The sequence below is a fragment of the Hevea brasiliensis genome, chromosome 12, assembly GCF_030052815.1.
Source record: "Hevea brasiliensis isolate MT/VB/25A 57/8 chromosome 12, ASM3005281v1, whole genome shotgun sequence".
Taxonomy (NCBI): domain Eukaryota; kingdom Viridiplantae; phylum Streptophyta; class Magnoliopsida; order Malpighiales; family Euphorbiaceae; genus Hevea; species Hevea brasiliensis.
This window is the reverse complement of record NC_079504.1, coordinates 7,666,190-7,672,189: the sequence shown is the minus strand read 5'-3', so window position 1 is coordinate 7,672,189 and position 6,000 is coordinate 7,666,190.

The window sequence follows — 6,000 nt, the reverse complement described above, 5'->3', positions numbered from 1 at the left end:
TTGCGAACTAGAATTAGAATTTATTTGTTTGCTCTTTACACATTTCAATTAGATTAATCAATTTACCTTGCTCATTTACATTTACCATTTATTCATTAATCATTAGCCCAAATAATCGCTTCATTCATAGTTTGGTAATCAAACAGCAAATCCTCGTGGGAACGATACTTGATTCATCACTTTATTACTTGAGACGACCTGTATACTTGCGGATTTCGTACATCAGAACACCAGAGACCGTCAGGGAAGCTGCAAGAGCTCCCTATCCCATAATGGAAGTGGGAAATAATCACTATGGATTTTGTGACCGGGTTGCCTCGTACCACGCGAGGATATGGTTCGATATGGGTAATTGTGGACCGTCTAACCAAATCAGCTCACTTTTTGCCTGTGAAGACTATGTATTCGGTGGCACAGTATGCCCGACTCTACATTCGAGAAATAGTTATATTGCATAGAGTTCCAGCTTCCATAATATCTGACAGAGGGCCCCAGTTCACTTCTCGGTTTTCGAGAAAGTTGCAGGAGGCACTTGGCACACAGTTGAACTTTAGTACGGCCTTCCACCCTCAGACAGACGGACAGTCCGAAAGGACAATCCAAACACTGGAAGACATGCTTCGCATGAGTGTTTTGGATTTTGGAGGTCAATGGGATGATCAGCTAGCTTTGGTGGAGTTTGCCTACAACAACAGTTACCATTCCAGCATAGGGATGGCACCCTATGATGCACTATATGGAAGAAAGTATAGGTCTCCTCTGTGTTGGACAGAAATGGGAGAAGCGAAGGTGCATGATGTAGACCTAGTGCAATACACTTCAGAGGTAGTTCTTTTAATCAGGGAACGATTGAAAACAGCTTTCAGTAGGCAGAAGAGTTATGCAGACCCCAAACAAAGGGATGTGGAGTTTGCAGTAGGCGACTATGTATTCCTGAAGGTTTCTCTGATGAAGGGAGTCATGAGATTTGGAAAGAAGGCAAGTTGGCACCTCGGTATATCGGACCTTTTGAGGTTACGGATAGAATTGGAGCAGTTGCCTACCGGTTGGAGCTACCACCCAACCTTTCTCACGTTCATCCCGTATTTCACATCTCCATGTTCAGGAAATACATTCCAGATCCTTCTCATGTACTACAGCCAGATGTAGTAGAGCTAAAAGAGAATTTGACATTTGAGGAGCAACCTGTAGCCATAGTGGACTATCAAGTGAGACAGCTAAGATTAAAACATATCCCTATGGTTAAGGTTTTGTGGAGGAGCCAGTCAGTGGAAGAGTGCACTTGGGAGTCAGAACGGGACATGCGTAGCAAGTACCCTTATCTGTTCAATGTATAATCATGTGCTTTATTCTGCCTTGTGTAAAAATTCGATGACGAATTTTCTGTAAGGGGGGAAGAATGTAACACCCCAAAATTTTAAATTTTATTATTTTATGAGCATTTTTGGTATTTTAATTTTATTTAAATTTTAGGAATTTTTTTGAGATTTTTCGGATTTTAAAAATCGGGTTCAATTTTCCGAAAATATAAACTTTGATGATTTTTAAAAATTAATTTAAAGACCACGTGGCAAAACTAAAAATATATTTGGAGTCTACGAATTTTTCTGAGTTTTCTGGAATTTTTTCGGAATTTTTGGACCTCGTTTTCGGTCCCGAGGCAGAATAAAAATTCAAAATTTTGTATCCTGAATCGGATCGGTCAAATCAAACCGGACCGGATCTGACCGGCCTTTTCTTTTTCTTCCTTCTTCCTCCCGTGCGCGTCCGACCTCCTCCCCTTCTCTCTCTCTTTTCTCTCTCCTCCCTCCTCCCCTTGTCGCGCCGCCACCACCCCAGCCTCCCAGCTCGCCGTAGGCCAGTAGTCCCCGGCCGCCCCAACAATGGAACGTGCGCGAACGTCCCTCCCTCGGGCACGCGTTCGTCTTCCCGGCCAAAATCCGGCCGATCCGGCCACCAATCAGACCGGGTCTTATGTCTAAAATCATCTACTCGTCGAGAGCTTTCCATAGATACTAAGAACACCGAAATCCATCCAGCGGTTTGTCCAATTTTTGCCCGGGAAGTTTTAGCCCATTTTGACTTTCGGGTTAGATTTCTCGCAAATCGTGAATCCCACGAGAAAACCGAGAGTACCAGAGTGCTCCACTCGTCGAGAGCTTCGCGGCGACATAAATTTCGAATTTTTCCGACACCGTTTTTCGGTGGGTCCCATGGAACTTCGCAGTGTTTTTCCGAGCATTAAATGAGCTTAGAAAATCCTGAAAAATTTATGTACTAACCCCCGTGTTATGGGCTTCGTGTAGGTATCCTCAATTCGTGGAAATTCGACAGATTGGTAGATGCAAATTTCGGCGCATGCACTTCATTGGAAAAGTCTCCGAATTGGACAGAGGTTTTGGCTACCCCCCCATTGTCAGACGTCCCGAGCGCGTTCCCGAAGTCGGAATCGGCAAAGGTAAACCCGAACCTTGCTTTTTCATAATTTTCTAGTGCTTAAATAGGATTAAAAATTCATAAAATATTCGTGGTAGCTCAGAAAATTATGATTCTTTTTGCAATAGCCTAGTAATATTGCTAAGGACCGCGGGGCAAAGTTTTAGAATTTTTAGAGCTTGTTTGGGTAGTTTTTGCAAAAATGATCAATTATAAGGACTAAATTGAAATTTTACATATTGCGATGGATGACTGATTTGATGGGCCCAGGAGGGGCTGTGTGATGTGATTGAGTTGTGGATATATGGATTGTGAATACAAAAGTGTGATTTGAGCCATTTTGCAGGTTGGGTAGGTCCTAGGTATAGGGGAGACTCTGCCGGATTTTCGGCACGACTTAGGACGTATTTGGTCTTTTCTTGATTGTATTGAGTCATTTGTATTAAATAATTGTAATGTAATTGTCAGGTGAGCCGGGACAGCCTTCTTCCTCCGCCCAGCCGCTACAGTGACCATTGTCAAGTCTGTGAGTAAAATATTAATTTTAATTGTAATTTCACTATTATTATATGTTCAAGCATGCTCATGCATCACTTATATGCATATATCTATGTAGATAAACTTTAGGCACGATTTATGTTGCATTCATAACTGTGAAAGTGCTATGTATGTTGCTGTGGTAATTTGGAGCAGTGTGCGTGTGATGTGGTGTGGACTATGGATAGGACGGGTAGACACGGCTTGAGATCTTCGCTGGGACTCGGTCCTTCGGGGTAGACACGGCTTGAGTTCTTCGCTGGGACCCCGATTTGGTTTATTAAGCGAAAGTCCGGCTTGAGTTCTTCGCTGGCACCAGATTGGATTTAAGAGAGCTGTATAGGGGATCAACTCCCATATATTATGATTGATACTACTGGGTGTGTGAGTGCTCCAAATTATATTTTTGATGTTATGATGTGAAAATATTGTTGATGTTGCATTTCACTCTACAGGGTGCATTAGTTTTAGATAGTTATAGAGATTATGGTTAAAATTGATATTTTACTCTCTGAGTCGAACGCTCACTCCTGTTCAATATTTTTCCAGGCCACAGGAGGATATTTTTGAGGTTAACCTGCTTTCTTTCCTCGCAGGTTGTTTATCAATGTTTGTGTAATTTTATTAACTCCTAGAATTTCTGCATGTGTTAAAAGTATTTATTTGATTTTGGTATGTAATATTATTATCATGTTGGATCTGTAAACATATAATGATATGCCTGTTTGATGGATTGGATGAGGGAGCTGAGCTCCCATTTATTTTTATGCTGATGAGTATGTGGAGGGTGAGCTGAGCTCCCCAATTGATGATATATTTTGTTTACAGGTCGGGTGAGCCAAAAACTCCCCGTTGAAAGTTCCACTTTATGGCCGGACTCTGTCCTGTTGATTTTTTGATATTGGGCCCAAATGGGCCTTAGAGTTGGGTTAAGTGAATAGTTAGGCTTACTACGGGCCTCGGGGGCTTTAGGCTGGCCCAGGTCCTAGTGCCGGTCCGGCCCATAGGTTGGGTCGTGACAATTTTACTTCATAATTCTCATTCAATTTCAAAATAGTTCCACTACGAAATTGCACCAGCATTCATAAAATTGCCGAAAAATGATTTACTCTTCGATAGGCATGTTTATATTAATCTAAACAATTATAATTCATTTTAATATTTTTATATTAAGAAAATGCTAATGTAAATTGTCCCTGCCACATTTATCCCTCTTCCCTCTTACGCTCCTCTCCTAATCCACCCCCTCTCCTTTCTGAAGCCCTGTCATAGTTGAAAGCCATCTTCCTATAATAAGATGCAACTCAAAGTCCGCTTGGTGGAAAAAATTGAACCGGGAGAGGAAAAGATAATGGGATGGATTAATTAATCAGATAGAGTTATTTTAGACACTTTGACGCTTACTAATAGCAATTTGTATTTAATTTAGATAGAATAATTAAGTTGTTGATGGAATAAAATAAACTATGAGGGATCAAATTATTATATGTTCAAACGATAAGGATTCTTAGACAAAAAAAAAGGACTTGATTTGTAATTTTCGATAAATCTCGAAATTATTTTGTAAATTACCATTTTAAAATGTTTAAAAGTGAGATATATATGCCTGCCTGGAACTCTACGTCCGTTTTGCGGCTCCTCTCTGTCAGTGTCCATCGTTTATGGGCTTTAGAATTGACCCATAACTACACCAGCATGCCAAGCCAATGCATAATAATAATAATAATAATAATAATAATTAATTATAATAAATATTATCATTACTATTATTATTATTATTATAATAATAATAATAATTATTATTATTATTATGGGGCTGGGATTGGTTTTATTGTTAGAACTTAGAAACAATGATACAGTTTCGGTGGATGGTAATCATCATTATTCCCATTAGGAGTATTCGTTGGAATAACCAACTGGCAATTGACAAATGTCTAATATTTTCTCTTCCAATATGCTCAAAACATTTTTTTTTTCTAAAATTACCTATAATTACCCATGATTCAATTCATTATATTTATTTTTTTATTCAAATTTAACATTCTATTGGTTTGTTATTCCAATTAGAACACTTGATTTAGAGTATAATTTTCCACAAGGGAGGGTTGTGATCTGTTCCTCCCCTCTTGGGGCAAAGTCCTGGGCTCTTGGGGACGCTTTATTCTGTGCCGTTTTGAAGTTATTTTTTTTTAGAATGTTTTGAAGGGAATTTTGTCACGACCCAACCTATGGGTCGGACCGGCACTAGGACCTGGGCCAGCCTAAAGCCCCCGAGGCCCGTAGTAAGCCCTAACTATTCATTTACCCAACTCTAAGGCCCATTTGGGCCCAATATCAAGAAAACAAACGGACAGAGTCCGGCCATAAAATGGACTTTCCAACGGGGAGTTTTCGACTCACCCGACCTGTAAACACAATAAACAATCCATTGGGGAGCTCAGCTCACCCTCCACATACTCATCAACATAATAATAAATGGGAGCTCAGCTCCCTCATCCAATCCATCAAAACAGACTTAAAATATTAAGTTTACAGGTCCAACATGAATATAATATTACAGACCAAATTCAAATAATTACTGCTAACACATGCGGAAATTCTAGGAGTAATTAAAATTACACAAATATTGATAAACAACCTGCGAAGGAGAAAAGCAGGTTAACCAAAATAAAATCCTCCGTAATCTAAAAATATTGAACAGAGTGAGCGTTCGACTCGAGAGAGTAAAATATCAATTTTAACCATAATCTCTATAACTATCTAAATCTAATGCACTCAGAGTGAAATGCAACATCCACATCATTTTCACATCATAACATCAAAAGGTAATTTGGAGCACTCACGCACTCGTAACATCAATCATAATATATGGAGCCGATCCCTATACACTCTCTTAAATCCAACTCGTGCCAAACAAGAACTCACTTCTGACTTCCACTTAAATACCAAATCGGGTCCCAAATAAGAACTCAAGCCGTGTCTACCCCAAGGACCGGTCCCATGAAGAACTCAAGCCGTGTCTACCCG